At 45.1% G+C, this 15,575-nt stretch overlaps 9 non-coding genes across 9 annotated transcripts; all 9 read right to left on the reverse strand.

The window, feature by feature from the left end:
• Positions 1–6,394: 6,394 nt before the first annotated feature.
• On the reverse strand, positions 6,395–6,466 carry Trnat-cgu (transfer RNA threonine (anticodon CGU)). The gene has a single exon. It is a non-coding gene; the product is annotated as a tRNA-Thr (tRNA).
• Positions 6,467–7,155: 689 nt separating this feature from the next.
• Positions 7,156–7,229, reverse strand: Trnan-guu (transfer RNA asparagine (anticodon GUU)). Its single transcript has one exon. It is a non-coding gene; the product is annotated as a tRNA-Asn (tRNA).
• Positions 7,230–7,562: 333 nt separating this feature from the next.
• Positions 7,563–7,634, reverse strand: Trnat-cgu (transfer RNA threonine (anticodon CGU)). Its single transcript has one exon. It is a non-coding gene; the product is annotated as a tRNA-Thr (tRNA).
• A 689-nt stretch (positions 7,635–8,323) lies between these two features.
• Trnan-guu (transfer RNA asparagine (anticodon GUU)) lies at positions 8,324–8,397 on the reverse strand. Its single transcript has one exon. It is a non-coding gene; the product is annotated as a tRNA-Asn (tRNA).
• Positions 8,398–8,730: 333 nt separating this feature from the next.
• On the reverse strand, positions 8,731–8,802 carry Trnat-cgu (transfer RNA threonine (anticodon CGU)). The gene has a single exon. It is a non-coding gene; the product is annotated as a tRNA-Thr (tRNA).
• A 1,315-nt stretch (positions 8,803–10,117) lies between these two features.
• On the reverse strand, positions 10,118–10,191 carry Trnan-guu (transfer RNA asparagine (anticodon GUU)). The gene has a single exon. It is a non-coding gene; the product is annotated as a tRNA-Asn (tRNA).
• Positions 10,192–10,524: 333 nt separating this feature from the next.
• Positions 10,525–10,596, reverse strand: Trnat-cgu (transfer RNA threonine (anticodon CGU)). Its single transcript has one exon. It is a non-coding gene; the product is annotated as a tRNA-Thr (tRNA).
• A 1,315-nt stretch (positions 10,597–11,911) lies between these two features.
• Trnan-guu (transfer RNA asparagine (anticodon GUU)) lies at positions 11,912–11,985 on the reverse strand. Its single transcript has one exon. It is a non-coding gene; the product is annotated as a tRNA-Asn (tRNA).
• Positions 11,986–12,318: 333 nt separating this feature from the next.
• On the reverse strand, positions 12,319–12,390 carry Trnat-cgu (transfer RNA threonine (anticodon CGU)). The gene has a single exon. It is a non-coding gene; the product is annotated as a tRNA-Thr (tRNA).
• Between the last annotated feature and the right edge of the window lie 3,185 nt (positions 12,391–15,575).

Below are 15,575 nucleotides of genomic sequence, written 5' to 3' on the forward strand. Positions count from 1 at the left end.
ATCACTCAAACGCAGCCAAATTGTCACACTAGCTGTGTATCTCTAACAAAGTTGACGTATGTCCTCACCTGGGTGCCGGTTAAAACGATTTCGCCCACGGGTGGGCTCGAACCACCAACCTTCCGGTTAACAGCCGAACGCGCTAGCCGATTGCGCCACTTTTTTTTTTTTTTTTTTTTGAACTAAGTATTTCACGTCGGCATTCTCCGGAGACTGCCAAAAGCAGCAGTTTCTGGTGCCTACTTTAATAGCACCATTCGCACTATTCATTTGCGAGAGCACTTCTTTAATACCGCACCCATTCATAATTTTTTTTATCCTTGACCGCTTTTTTCGAAAGGGCTACGGCAGAAGGGGCTTTTACAAAATTCATTTGCCCCCTGTGAGGATCGAACTCACGACCTCTGGTTTACTAGACCAGCGCTCTGCCACTTTTTTTTTTTTTTTTTTTTTACTTTTTTACCATGACTCGAGCTCGGATCGCTGGATTCAAAGTCCAGAGTGCTAACCATTACACCATTTTTTTTCTCTCTACCAACTCTTTTTTTTTTTTTTTTTTTTTTTTTTTTTTTTTTTTTTTTTTACGAGCGGGGCAGGCAGATGGCGGCAAGGAGGGCAGGGGTCAATTAGTCCGAGGCCTGGCCACGGTGCCGCCCTCATACCCGTCATCACTCACATTGATTGTAAAGGAACATTGATTTTTTTAATTTTTTTTATTTATTTATTTTATTTATTTATTTATTATTCCTTTTTTTTTTTTTTTTGGAAAAGCATCAATATGGGATTGGAGCCAGCTCATTCGGTTGATACATAAACGGGTGAAGGTTTTAGAGCTCGAACTGCTATCCAATACCTGTTCTATTGAATGCAATATGAAGTATATTACCGTACTTGCGACGGTGATCCGCGTAGTTTCTAATTTTAGTATATTCCGTTTCCATGTGTAACTGAAACTCGCTGTAATCTTCGCCCGTCAGCCGATTGAAGACATGACTTGTATATTGGCCCAACAGCCACATGACGGCATTATTTTTAGTTGGCGGAAAATATTTGACGTCTGGTCTGTGCAGTAAGTTCGTGTCGATGTTATTTTCAGAAGTCCTAGTTATAAGGGCGACTTTTTGACGAACCCATTGCCAATTGCGCATGCGGTGACTGCAAGTATATCTGTGGGGCACAGTATCCACTTGGTGACAATCTGGACAATGGGCTGTGTCGCTTAGCCCAATCGCATGCAGGCGCTCATTTGTGCTGATAATGTTGTTAACCGTTTTGTACCATGTCGACCGGACCAAGGACGGAAGTACACTGCTGCTGATGTTCGCCCACAGGACATCCCAATTGACTCCAATGTGCTTTTGTTCGATTTTGTTCTTGCCCTCATATTGTTTCCTGTGCTCCAGAATGTCCTTGGCAGTTAAGGGTCGACGTTGGGGAAGGACCTCGCTCAAGTAGCTCTTTTCCAGATAATATGTGCGGATGTGGGAGAGCTGGTAGTCGATCGTCTGCACATTGATCGGCGGTTCTACGCTTTTCGGCGCGACTGCCTCAAACAACTTTGCCGTAAGGGTGTCAGAGTAGTTTTGGATTAAGGATGTCATCCGTTTAATGTACAAAGCCATTGCTTTGGCGTTCAGATCAGTCAGACCCATACCGCCATGCAGAGGGTCGAGGGTCACAGTCTTCACGTCAACTCGAAATATTTCCCCCCGCCACAGAAAATTGGTCAACTTGCTCATTATCTGTTTGGCTATGACAGTAGGGATTGGAAAGGCCTGTGCCACATAATAGGCTCGCGACAGGATACATGTATTTATAAATTTAACCCTCTGAAATTGGTCCATACTGCGATAAACTTTATCTATTAAAGCACCCTTGACTTTGAACGAGACATCCCGCCAATTTGCCGTTATCATCCTTTGTGGAGGGACCGTCAGTATCGTCCCAAGAGATTTGTGTGCCGTAACATGGGTAGCCCATTCTAGGCCGACATCGTCAAGTCCCCTTATACGTAGAAATTTGCTTTTAGTTTCATTCATTTTTGCGCCAGAAGCGGAACAATAGCTTCTGAGGTCTGCCTCCAGTTGAATCACGTCATCCCTGTTCCTCACGACGATGCCGACATCATCAGCATATGCCCCAACTGCAGTTTTCTTCCCGGCGATCGTTATGCCCGTCATGTGCTCTTGTACTAGCCGCAGCAATGGTTCTAGTGAGATGACAAAGAGCAACATGGAAAGGGGGCTTCCTTGGGGGACACCCCTTGCGATGGTAATTGGTCTTGTGAGCTGGCAGTTGACGGAGATCGTGGCGGCCAGACCAGTGATCATATTGCGCACGACAGCGATGGAGTCGTGCCCGAAGCCCATCCTCCGCATCGTTTCGAAGAGGTATTTATGGCTGACACTATCAAATGCTTTATAAAAGTCGACAAAAAGGAGGCCGCAATTAATGGTGCTGGCAGACGACAGAGCGACGATATCTCTATATTGTGCTGTAGTCTGAAATATTGATCGCCTATAAGCACAAGTTTGCTGTTGCCCAATTATGTTTGCGGTCAACGGCATCATTCGATTGTTTAAAGCTCTCGCGATAATCTTATAATCTGAATTAAGAAGAGAAATCGGCCGGAAGTTGTTAATCTTTTTACATCCCTTATTTTTAGGAATCAACACGATTTTACATTCTTTAAGTTCTAATGGTACAAACTTTCCCCGCAGTACGTCGTTAACGGCTTGTGTCAACTTATCACCTATGATACTCCAATATCGTTGATAAAATTCAATCGGAAGGCCATCAGGGCCCGGCGATTTACTTTTAGGGGAGCCACGAATTATTTCAAGAACTTCATCCGGACTAAAAGCTGAAAATAAGCTAGCGTTGTCGTCGGCAGTAATTGTGGAGGTTGTAAACGCATATAACTCATCCAAATCGTCCTCTTGCGTTGCTTCTGCCTCATACAGGGCGCTGTAATACCTATGGATTTCTCTGATTATCTCGTTTTGCACAGTGAGGACAGTACCGTTTTCTAATTTAAGTTCGTCCATGAATATCCGTCGTCGGTTCTTGCGATGTTTAATCAGATGATATAACGCAGCCGTTTCGTCCTCGCTAACAGATCTGGCTTTTGACTTAAGTTTAAGACCCTCCAGTTGTTTTCTCTTTAAGCTTAATAATGTCGCTTTAATTTTCTTGATGTCGGACAAGCGCCTGTCTGAGCCATCTGCCTGATCATACAAATCCCTTAAGACCATGTAGTAAAATTCCATTGTACGGTGAACTGCCCGAGATCTCTCTATACTATAAGATATAATTACTTTCCGTAATTTGGGCTTCGCCTTGCGGGTCCACCACTCCAAAACACTCGGAAAATTGTGTACAGAGCGCAAGCAAAATTCCCAAGCTGTCTTTAATTCGACCTCGAGCTCGTCGTCTGTTAAAAGGCCGACATTCATGCTCCACTGATTCCTAAACCAGTGAGTGGGTTGCCGGTCTAAGTTGATGCAGGCACTCACACTACAGTGATCAGAGAAGCTGACTGGAGTGATTTCCACTTGTAGCAAATTCCTCACTATGTGACTTGACGTATAGATTCTATCAATCCTGCTACTGGAATTATGTGAAATGTGCGTGTATTTCACAAGCGTGGGGTACTTAACTTCCCACGCGTCCCTCAGTTTCATTTGGGAGACAAGAAAGTTTAATTCAGGGGAATAATTAAAATTGGGGGATTGGTCTTTATGGTGCAATACACAATTAAAATCGCCTGCAATGATCAAGTTTGGAGAGTCTCTCCGCAGTAAGTAAATGATATCCTCCTTAAAAAACTTCGATCTATCAGCGCGCCGAGTACTTCCAGATGGTGCATACAGATTGATTACACTGACGCCCATGATATTCACGCCTATGCCCCGTCCAGAGTCTAACTTTTCGACATCGGTTAGAGGTATTCCTTCCCTGACTAAAATCGCTGTGCCAGCACTGAATTCAGGAGCGAAATTGATTATTGCAACATAGCCGGGAATGTTAAGCTGCCATGTTGCAACCTCTTGTAAAAGGGCAATATCTGTACCAGAGTCAAACAAAAATTGTTTTAATAAAGCAAGTTTTAACTCTGACGTAATCCTATTGATATTAAGGGAAGTGATAGTATAGGCCTGTAGCATATAGGTAATGAGATGTAAAAGTATAACAAAACGATGGCATCGAGCTCAAGAGGGCTGGCTGCAGGATTAAAAAAGGTATAATGTGAGCAGACATGAGAGGATTATTGGATCAAGAAGCGAAATAGAAACCATAACAAGTGATACACTACGAATCATAGGCCGGTTGTAGCAAAAACGACACAGTGAATGCTGCGAACCATAACCGGGTAAAAGGACAGAAAAAACACGAAGAAGCTTTGCAACCTTAGGCGACAGCATGGAACAAACTTTGTACCAACGGAATTATTACTGTGGAGGATGGGCTTCGCCGAGTTCTTTGCTGTTGTCATCACCGGATCGTTCCCTCACAATTTCATAACTAATATTTCGGGGTACTACATCCGCTTGCGAGGAAGTGGAATTTCCTTTGTTGCGAGGAGCGGAGAGATTTGGCTGTGGATTGAGCCTTCGTCGTGTGGCGTTTTGAGGTCCCGAAGTTTTTGTGGATTCTTTGAGACGCGGTCGTGTCGTTGTCGCAGCACTGCCGCCGGCAGCTGGCAGGTTGGTAAACACTTTCACTTGTTTACTTCTGCCCGAAGCTTGTTGTCGGGCGTCAGCTGTAGCGCGTTGTTGACACAACACTTCCTCACTGTGTGCGCGTTGTAGCGGCTGTTGTCCTTCGGGCGCGGCACTCAAAATTGGAGGTTCCTGTTCATGACCCGGCGTCACAGAATTCGGCATCCCCTCAAGTCCATCCGCACTGGCTTCAAAATCGACCCGCATAACATCATCTGGTACTAAATCCTCCGCGATTGATGGTTTTGGTTTCCGGGCTGCAGGAGTCGTGTGAGATACTTCCTCATCTGAATGCTCATCACTACGTTCCAGCGGCCTTTTCTTTTGCTGAGATTCACTTTCAAGACAAACTGGCACAGCAGTTTGCCGTCCTACGAGTGGTGGAAACGCATCAGCGGTTATGGGCGGAGTCTCGGAGGTAGTTGCCTGGGGAGCATCAACATCAGGGTGCGCAGAAGAACCAGAAGTTTCTACTGCCATTACCTCGTTAAGTGTTAATCTACGCCGCGGCTGGAGATTATTTTTTAAGACAAAAACTCGGCGGGGGCAGTCCTGGCGAAGATGGCCTAGTTCATTGCAGATATGGCAGGTGGGGGCTTGACCAGAATATATAATGTGAGCCTTATAACCATCAACAGTGATGTGAGAAGGAATGTTCATTTTTACTTCCATGTCCACAGATCTAATCCCATTGAAACATTGTAATTTGTAGCGAGACGACCACTTTTCGTTGACAATTTCTTTAACCTCACCAAACTTAGAAAGTGCATCTTTAATTTTAGCGTTGTCAATCTCTATGGGCAAGTTAAGGACTCGAACTGTCTGAATCGAGGTATCGGCACGTGTTACAGTAACCATACTAGTGGTGCCGTCGCGATGAACAAAAGGGACTTGTTTGCCGATTTTTTCAAGAAGTCGATCAACTGCTACTGGACTGAGAAACTTGACAAACACGCAATAACGATCAGAATCTAACTGGGTGGTGTGCACAGAATCAGAAGCGATGCATATTACCTCGGTTAGCCAGTCATGAATCTCGAGGGCGGTCGGTTGAACTCGGCGGGTATCCTTGTCAAAGCCAAAAACCGGGGTGTTTTTCCGGATGGTGGTAGACATGGCGCTGCAGCTGTATGGAATCCGGTCAAGCCCGAATCCCGTACAAGATCGGCAATTTGCTGACGAAAAGGACGACCACAAAAAAGTACAATGCACGTGAATCACTCAGTACACAGAAACACACGACGGCAAACAGTAAACACTGGCAACGACACCGACGACGCGGAGCAACCAGCTAGCACGTCCGACCGTGGCGACAGCGAAAGCCGGAATGCCACGGAGGCCTTGACTTTGGCTCCCTTGTGCTCTATATATCAACGCAATTCGTATACCTTCTGCAGGAATCTCGCAGAATGGTAGCATTTGCTTACGCCTCTTCACATGGATAACGTGCATGCACACTGTAGCGAGGCTCGTAAACGAATGACATCGCCAAGCATGACATTATACTACAAAATGCATACAAACCAATGTTCTGCCTATGCATTCAGAAAACCTCTGAGGCCAGTAGAATACTTGTCAAAGGTTGTAGAACATCCCTTTCATTCAGTGTACTGCCATGTGTTAGATGCTGCTCGAGATAGCTCCGCTCCTTGCAGGAAGGTTTAAAAAATGAATGCCTTCTGTGAGGTTCGAACTCACGACCCCTGGTTTACGAGACCAGTGCTCTACCACCGAGCTAAGAAGGCGGCAGCTTAGCGTTTGTGAGCTATCCCCAAATTGTTACGTCATCATACTGAATCTTGCAGCCCTCGACCAGATATCGGATTTGGCACACAGCTGCTGCTGGGGGTGTCCACATTGCCGTTTTCCAAATCTCTTGAATGTTTCGCCCTTACGATCGACGACGAGCGTCGGCCCACCAAAAGTTTGCGGTCTGCACAATCCTGACCTAGTGCACAGCTTGTGGGATAGCGTGGCTCGACTGCGAAATGCGCCTTTCGGCTCCTCTCTCTGGCTACAGTGCGCTGTTGTCCACAGTGGCACTGGCGTTGCCCATGGGGCTTCATGTAAGGCGACTGCACGTCGCTCGGCCAACAGCGGCTTACTCCAGACCGACACTTAAGACACACCAAATACAAATCGACATCGAGAGACAGGCCCTGTCATATGGCACTCGCGACGTATATGCTGAAATTGAATGTAAAGAATACGACTTTTGTGGCGGGCGTCCCTCTACTGCAGTGTCACACATGACGAATAAAAAGGAAAACAGTAGAACGTCTGTGTAGGGCCATGTTTTTACCTACAGTGTCACTTGGCTGAATGTGTATAAGGCTCTGTGGCATCACTCAAACGCAGCCAAATTGTCACACTAGCTGTGTATCTCTAACAAAGTTGACGTATGTCCTCACCTGGGTGCCGGTTAAAACGATTTCGCCCCCGGGTGGGCTCGAACCACCAACCTTTCGGTTAACAGCCGAACGCGCTAGCCGATTGCGCCACGGAGGCCTTGACTTTGGCTCCCTTGTGCTCTATATATCAACGCAATTCGTATACCTTCTGCAGGAATCTCGCAGAATGGTAGCATTTGCTTACGCCTCTTCACATGGATAACGTGCATGCACACTGTAGCGAGGCTCTTAAACGAATGACATCGCCAAGCATGACATTATACTACAAAATGCATACAAACCAATGTTCTGCCTATGCATTCAGAAAACCTCTGAGGCCAGTAGAATACTTGTCAAAGGTTGTAGAACATCCCTTTCATTCAGTGTACTGCCACGTGTTAGATGCTGCTCGAGATAGCTCCGCTCCTTGCAGGAAGGTTTAAAAAATGAATGCCTTCTGTGAGGTTCGAACTCACGACCCCTGGTTTACGAGACCAGTGCTCTACCACTGAGCTAAGAAGGCGGCAGCTTAGCGTTTGTGAGCTATCCCCAAATTGTTACGTCATCATACTGAATCTTGCAGCCCTCGACCAGATATCGGATTTGGCACACAGCTGCTGCTGGGGGTGTCCACATTGCCGTTTTCCAAATCTCTTGAATGTTTCGCCCTTACGATCGACGACGAGCGTCGGCCCACCAAAAGTTTGCGGTCTGCACAATCCTGACCTAGTGCACAGCTTGTGGGATAGCGTGGCTCGACTGCGAAATGCGCCTTTCGGCTCCTCTCTCTGGCTACAGTGCGCTGTTGTCCACAGTGGCACTGGCGTTGCCCATGGGGCTTCATGTAAGGCGACTGCACGTCGCTCGGCCAACAGCGGCCTACTCCAGACCGACACTTAAGACACACCAAATACAAATCGACATCGAGAGACAGGCCCTGTCATATGGCACTCGCGACGTATATGCTGAAATTGAATGTAAAGAATACGACTTTTGTGGCGGGCGTCCCTCTACTGCAGTGTCACACATGACGAATAAAAAGGAAAACAGTAGAACGTCTGTGTAGGGCCATGTTTTTACCTACAGTGTCACTTGGCTGAATGTGTATAAGGCTCTGTGGCATCACTCAAACGCAGCCAAATTGTCACACTAGCTGTGTATCTCTAACAAAGTTGACGTTTGTCCTCACCTGGGTGCCGGTTAAAACGATTTCGCCCCCATGTGGGCTCGAACCACCAACCTTTCGGTTAACAGCCGAACGCGCTAGCCGATTGCGCCACGGAGGCCTTGACTTTGGCTCCCTTGTGCTCTATATATCAACGCAATTCGTATACCTTCTGCAGGAATCTCGCAGAATGGTAGCATTTGCTTACGCCTCTTCACATGGATAACGTGCATGCACACTGTAGCGAGGCTCTTAAACGAATGACATCGCCAAGCATGACATTATACTACAAAATGCATACAAACCAATGTTCTGCCTATGCAATCAGAAAACCTCTGAGGCCAGTAGAATACTTGTCAAAGGTTGTAGAACATCCCTTTCATTCAGTGTACTGCCACGTGTTAGATGCTGCTCGAGATAGCTCCGCTCCTTGCAGGAAGGTTTAAAAAATGAATGCCTTCTGTGAGGTTCGAACTCACGACCCCTGGTTTACGAGACCAGTGCTCTACCACTGAGCTAAAAAGGCGGCAGCTTAGCGTTTGTGAGCTTGTAAGTAGGCTGTTTATGTTTTCGCTATGTAAGTAGGCTGTTTATGTTTTCTCTATGTAAGTAGGCTGTTTATGTTTTCTTATTGGCAACGTTACGTAGTGCTCAATATGAAAATCACTGGCTGTGCTGTGTGCAGTCTGTGGCTAGTTTGCATTGTTGTCTGCCATTGTAGTGTTGGGCAGCGGCAGCTGGCTGTGAACAGCGCGTAGCGTTGCGCAGTTGGAGGTGAGCCGCCAGCAGTGGTGGATGTGGGGAGAGAGATGGCGGAGGTTTCTAATTTGTCATGAACTGATATATATATTATGACTTGTGATGATATTAAGGTAAATACATTGTTTGCTCTCTATTAATATCTTTCATTTGCTAACTATCCCTATCAGTAGTTAGTGCCTTCAGTAGTTTGAATCTTCTATTTAGCTGGCAGTAGTGGCGCTCGCTGTATTGCAGTAGCTTGAGCACCGAAGATTTTTGTGAGGTAAGTGATTTGTGAAAGGTATAGTTTAATGTTAGTCAGGGCCATTCTTTTGTAGGGAATTTTGAAAGTCAGATTGCGTTGCGCTAAAAATATTGTGTGTCAGGTTAAGGTCAGTCGTGTATAAATTGTTCAAAGGGTACGTTTCAAGCTATCCCCAAATTGTTACGTCATCATACTGAATCTTGCAGCCCTCGACCAGATATCGGATTTGGCACACAGCTGCTGCTGGGGGTGTCCACATTGCCGTTTTCCAAATCTCTTGAATGTTTCGCCCTTACGATCGACGACGAGCGTCGGCCCACCAAAAGTTTGCGGTCTGCACAATCCTGACCTAGTGCACAGCTTGTGGGATAGCGTGGCTCGACTGCGAAATGCGCCTTTCGGCTCCTCTCTCTGGCTACAGTGCGCTGTTGTCCACAGTGGCACTGGCGTTGCCCATGGGGCTTCATGTAAGGCGACTGCACGTCGCTCGGCCAACAGCGGCCTACTGCAGACCGACACTTAAGACACACCAAATACAAATCGACATCGAGAGACAGGCCCTGTCATATGGCACTCGCGACGTATATGCTGAAATTGAATGTAAAGAATACGACTTTTGTGGCGGGCGTCCCTCTACTGCAGTGTCACACATGACGAATAAAAAGGAAAACAGTAGAACGTCTGTGTAGGGCCATGTTTTTACCTACAGTGTCACTTGGCTGAATGTGTATAAGGCTCTGTGGCATCACTCAAACGCAGCCAAATTGTCACACTAGCTGTGTATCTCTAACAAAGTTGACGTTTGTCCTCACCTGGGTGCCGGTTAAAACGATTTCGCCCCCATGTGGGCTCGAACCACCAACCTTTCGGTTAACAGCCGAACGCGCTAGCCGATTGCGCCACGGAGGCCTTGACTTTGGCTCCCTTGTGCTCTATATATCAACGCAATTCGTATACCTTCTGCAGGAATCTCGCAGAATGGTAGCATTTGCTTACGCCTCTTCACATGGATAACGTGCATGCACACTGTAGCGAGGCTCTTAAACGAATGACATCGCCAAGCATGACATTATACTACAAAATGCATACAAACCAATGTTCTGCCTATGCAATCAGAAAACCTCTGAGGCCAGTAGAATACTTGTCAAAGGTTGTAGAACATCCCTTTCATTCAGTGTACTGCCACGTGTTAGATGCTGCTCGAGATAGCTCCGCTCCTTGCAGGAAGGTTTAAAAAATGAATGCCTTCTGTGAGGTTCGAACTCACGACCCCTGGTTTACGAGACCAGTGCTCTACCACTGAGCTAAAAAGGCGGCAGCTTAGCGTTTGTGAGCTTGTAAGTAGGCTGTTTATGTTTTCGCTATGTAAGTAGGCTGTTTATGTTTTCTCTATGTAAGTAGGCTGTTTATGTTTTCTTATTGGCAACGTTACGTAGTGCTCAATATGAAAATCACTGGCTGTGCTGTGTGCAGTCTGTGGCTAGTTTGCATTGTTGTCTGCCATTGTAGTGTTGGGCAGCGGCAGCTGGCTGTGAACAGCGCGTAGCGTTGCGCAGTTGGAGGTGAGCCGCCAGCAGTGGTGGATGTGGGGAGAGAGATGGCGGAGGTTTCTAATTTGTCATGAACTGATATATATATTATGACTTGTGATGATATTAAGGTAAATACATTGTTTGCTCTCTATTAATATCTTTCATTTGCTAACTATCCCTATCAGTAGTTAGTGCCTTCAGTAGTTTGAATCTTCTATTTAGCTGGCAGTAGTGGCGCTCGCTGTATTGCAGTAGCTTGAGCACCGAAGATTTTTGTGAGGTAAGTGATTTGTGAAAGGTATAGTTTAATGTTAGTCAGGGCCATTCTTTTGTAGGGAATTTTGAAAGTCAGATTGCGTTGCGCTAAAAATATTGTGTGTCAGGTTAAGGTCAGTCGTGTATAAATTGTTCAAAGGGTACGTTTCAAGCTATCCCCAAATTGTTACGTCATCATACTGAATCTTGCAGCTCTCGACCAGATATCGGATTTGGCACACAGCTGCTGCTGGGGGTGTCCACATTGCCGTTTTCCAAATCTCTTGAATGTTTCGCCCTTACGATCGACGACGAGCGTCGGCCCACCAAAAGTTTGCGGTCTGCACAATCCTGACCTAGTGCACAGCTTGTGGGATAGCGTGGCTCGACTGCGAAATGCGCCTTTCGGCTCCTCTCTCTGGCTACAGTGCGCTGTTGTCCACAGTGGCACTGGCGTTGCCCATGGGGCTTCATGTAAGGCGACTGCACGTCGCTCGGCCAACAGCGGCCTACTGCAGACCGACACTTAAGACACACCAAATACAAATCGACATCGAGAGACAGGCCCTGTCATATGGCACTCGCGACGTATATGCTGAAATTGAATGTAAAGAATACGACTTTTGTGGCGGGCGTCCCTCTACTGCAGTGTCACACATGACGAATAAAAAGGAAAACAGTAGAACGTCTGTGTAGGGCCATGTTTTTACCTACAGTGTCACTTGGCTGAATGTGTATAAGGCTCTGTGGCATCACTCAAACGCAGCCAAATTGTCACACTAGCTGTGTATCTCTAACAAAGTTGACGTTTGTCCTCACCTGGGTGCCGGTTAAAACGATTTCGCCCCCATGTGGGCTCGAACCACCAACCTTTCGGTTAACAGCCGAACGCGCTAGCCGATTGCGCCACGGAGGCCTTGACTTTGGCTCCCTTGTGCTCTATATATCAACGCAATTCGTATACCTTCTGCAGGAACCTCGCAGAATGGTAGCATTTGCTTACGCCTCTTCACATGGATAACGTGCATGCACACTGTAGCGAGGCTCTTAAACGAATGACATCGCCAAGCATGACATTATACTACAAAATGCATACAAACCAATGTTCTGCCTATGCAATCAGAAAACCTCTGAGGCCAGTAGAATACTTGTCAAAGGTTGTAGAACATCCCTTTCATTCAGTGTACTGCCACGTGTTAGATGCTGCTCGAGATAGCTCCGCTCCTTGCAGGAAGGTTTAAAAAATGAATGCCTTCTGTGAGGTTCGAACTCACGACCCCTGGTTTACGAGACCAGTGCTCTACCACTGAGCTAAAAAGGCGGCAGCTTAGCGTTTGTGAGCTTGTAAGTAGGCTGTTTATGTTTTCGCTATGTAAGTAGGCTGTTTATGTTTTCTCTATGTAAGTAGGCTGTTTATGTTTTCTTATTGGCAACGTTACGTAGTGCTCAATATGAAAATCACTGGCTGTGCTGTGTGCAGTCTGTGGCTAGTTTGCATTGTTGTCTGCCATTGTAGTGTTGGGCAGCGGCAGCTGGCTGTGAACAGCGCGTAGCGTTGCGCAGTTGGAGGTGAGCCGCCAGCAGTGGTGGATGTGGGGAGAGAGATGGCGGAGGTTTCTAATTTGTCATGAACTGATATATATATTATGACTTGTGATGATATTAAGGTAAATACATTGTTTGCTCTCTATTAATATCTTTCATTTGCTAACTATCCCTATCAGTAGTTAGTGCCTTCAGTAGTTTGAATCTTCTATTTAGCTGGCAGTAGTGGCGCTCGCTGTATTGCAGTAGCTTGAGCACCGAAGATTTTTGTGAGGTAAGTGATTTGTGAAAGGTATAGTTTAATGTTAGTCAGGGCCATTCTTTTGTAGGGAATTTTGAAAGTCAGATTGCGTTGCGCTAAAAATATTGTGTGTCAGGTTAAGGTCAGTCGTGTATAAATTGTTCAAAGGGTACGTTTCATATGTCGACCCTTAGCCTAGGATACCTCACTGGAATCTTCTGATTTTTTCTTGTAGTTTGTGTATTTAGTGTAGCTTTTGTTTATTGCTAGCGCGTAATTGTAGAGAGAATCTCCTTTGTAGTTGTAGCCTTTCATTGTTGTACAGTAAAGTAGTTGTGACATGCATGTAGATTTGCACCAAGTATTTCGCAGCTACGCTTGCAATTAACTAGATATTATTTTCAGTGCTATGTTAATGTGTTCTCCTATTTTTGCACTTCAAATTGTGCTTTTCTGTGTTATCGTGTGAAATATTGTGACAATTATGGCGTGTGAAAAACGTAACACTAGGCTCCAAACTAAACTGAGAAATAATAGTGACGACGAGCGTAGCTTATCAGCGCCGCAGAGTAATGAATTAACTAATGTTCAAAGTAGTAATTTGGTAATTGTGCATAGGGAAATGGAGCGGGCGGCAAACAATGGCGTGGACAGTGAAACAATTAGTGAAGAGGGAAGCATTATCGATCGATCGGTCGGCAACAGCTCGCCTCAGGAATCCGAAATGACAGGACACAATTTCGCAAATACTGTAGATTCAGGTTTTGGGTCATCACCGATTTCTCAAATAAGTCAAGACACATTTTCTGCTTGTCAAAATGTGAATGTTGTCGGTGCAAATGCACTGCCTAAAAGCGTAGAGAAACAGATTCCAGACACTAATACATTATTATTGCAATTAATGCAACAAATGGAACAAAATCAGAGACAAACACAGCAACAGTTGGACACAGTGGAACAAAATCTCAAAAAGTTAGACACAGTGGAACAAAATCTCAAAAAGTTAGACACAATGGAACAAAATCTTCAAAAGTTAGACACCACACTTGAACAAACACGTGAAGATTTAACTAGTGAGTTACATAACATTGAATCGAAATGTCAAAAAGTCTGTAATGACGTAAAATCACAAATTTGTGAGCATTTCCAACCTATTTTTTCGCGGCATGAAAATGCATTACAGAATCATGAAGCAGCCATAAAAGAACTGCAAACTATTTTTCATGAAAATCACAACACCTTGCAAGCTAAAATTGACTCAGTTGCATCTACCGATTCGGTTACGCAACTTGCAAAAACTCAGGAAAACTTAAAGGTCACAGTAGACACGATTGCAACACAAATGGAAACTCTGAAACTTGGTTCAGAAAAACATACAGAGGAAATGATTTCACTATCGGATAAAGTAGCCGAACTTTCAGATCAGTTCACTAACTTATCTACAAAGGTAGATGATGATCTGAATGACACAACACCTGTAGCCTTCACTGACACAGAAGAGTATGAACAAATTAGAAAATTCAAACAAAATCAAAATCAAATCAATACACAGTACAAAAGAGAAATCCGGGAAGTGCAAGATCAGTTGGCACAAGTAGTACAAGAATTACGTATTTTAGAGGACACTCGCGCCCCAATACGGGAAGAGGGACATACAAATACGGAACAGACACAAAATAACAACACAGGGCACTTCGGAAATTGTGAAAGAAGTTGGCAAGGTACGCCGAATTTTGAGATGGAACCGCCGAAACGACGTAACTATGACCGAGATGCTACTCGCCGACACGATGATTTTGACTATAAGCTGTTCATTACTACACGTAAATTCAAAACATTTAAGAATTCTGGCAACGACATTCATCCACAAGCATGGCTCCATCAATTCTCTCATTGTTTTCCTCCCAACTGGTCGTTGGAACACAGATTAGAATTTATGTGTGGCTATTTAGAGAATGAACCAGCTGTAAGAATGCGATCGGTAATTCACGATTGCCACAGTGAAGGAGAGTTTTACCATGCCTTCCTCTCAGCATATTGGTCTCAAGCTACACAAGACCGTGTAAAACATAGCATCATGATGATGAAACACTTTGAACAATCTGAATTTTCCAGTCTTGTCAAATATTTTGAAGACATGTTACATAAGAATCAATATCTTTCAAACCCATACAGCCCCTCAGAACTCATCCGCATTTGCTTACTCAAATTGCCTGAACATTTACGACATATTATTTTAGCAGGACGTTGCAAAGATGACATTGAAGCATTTCAGGGTCTGTTACAAGAATTGGAAATTGACACTGACAATCGGGGAACGCGGAAACAGGAGCACAACAATTACAGGTCACATCTGTCACAATTCCACGATGAAAGAAGTAATAACTTTACACGACAAGGCTATTCTCACAACACATATCGTGACCAAAACAGACACCACCCGTATGACAACCGTTGGCAGAGTAGTAATAATTACAGGGAAAGATCACCTCTCCGTGGTAATGACTATCACAGAGACAATAAGAGAAACAGACAATACGGGAACCAAAAGAAATACTATCAAGGGAGACAGAATAACTTTAGACGCAAGGGACCAGCGCGCAGTTACGATTCAGGGAGAAATTCTCCACCATGTGACCGACAAGAAAGAAACTATGGAATCTACCGACATGACGACAGACGATATGATCGTAACGACAGACCTGAATTGCATCAGAACT

Source organism: Schistocerca serialis, chromosome 6 (assembly GCF_023864345.2).
Source record: "Schistocerca serialis cubense isolate TAMUIC-IGC-003099 chromosome 6, iqSchSeri2.2, whole genome shotgun sequence".
NCBI lineage: Eukaryota > Metazoa > Arthropoda > Insecta > Orthoptera > Acrididae > Schistocerca > Schistocerca serialis.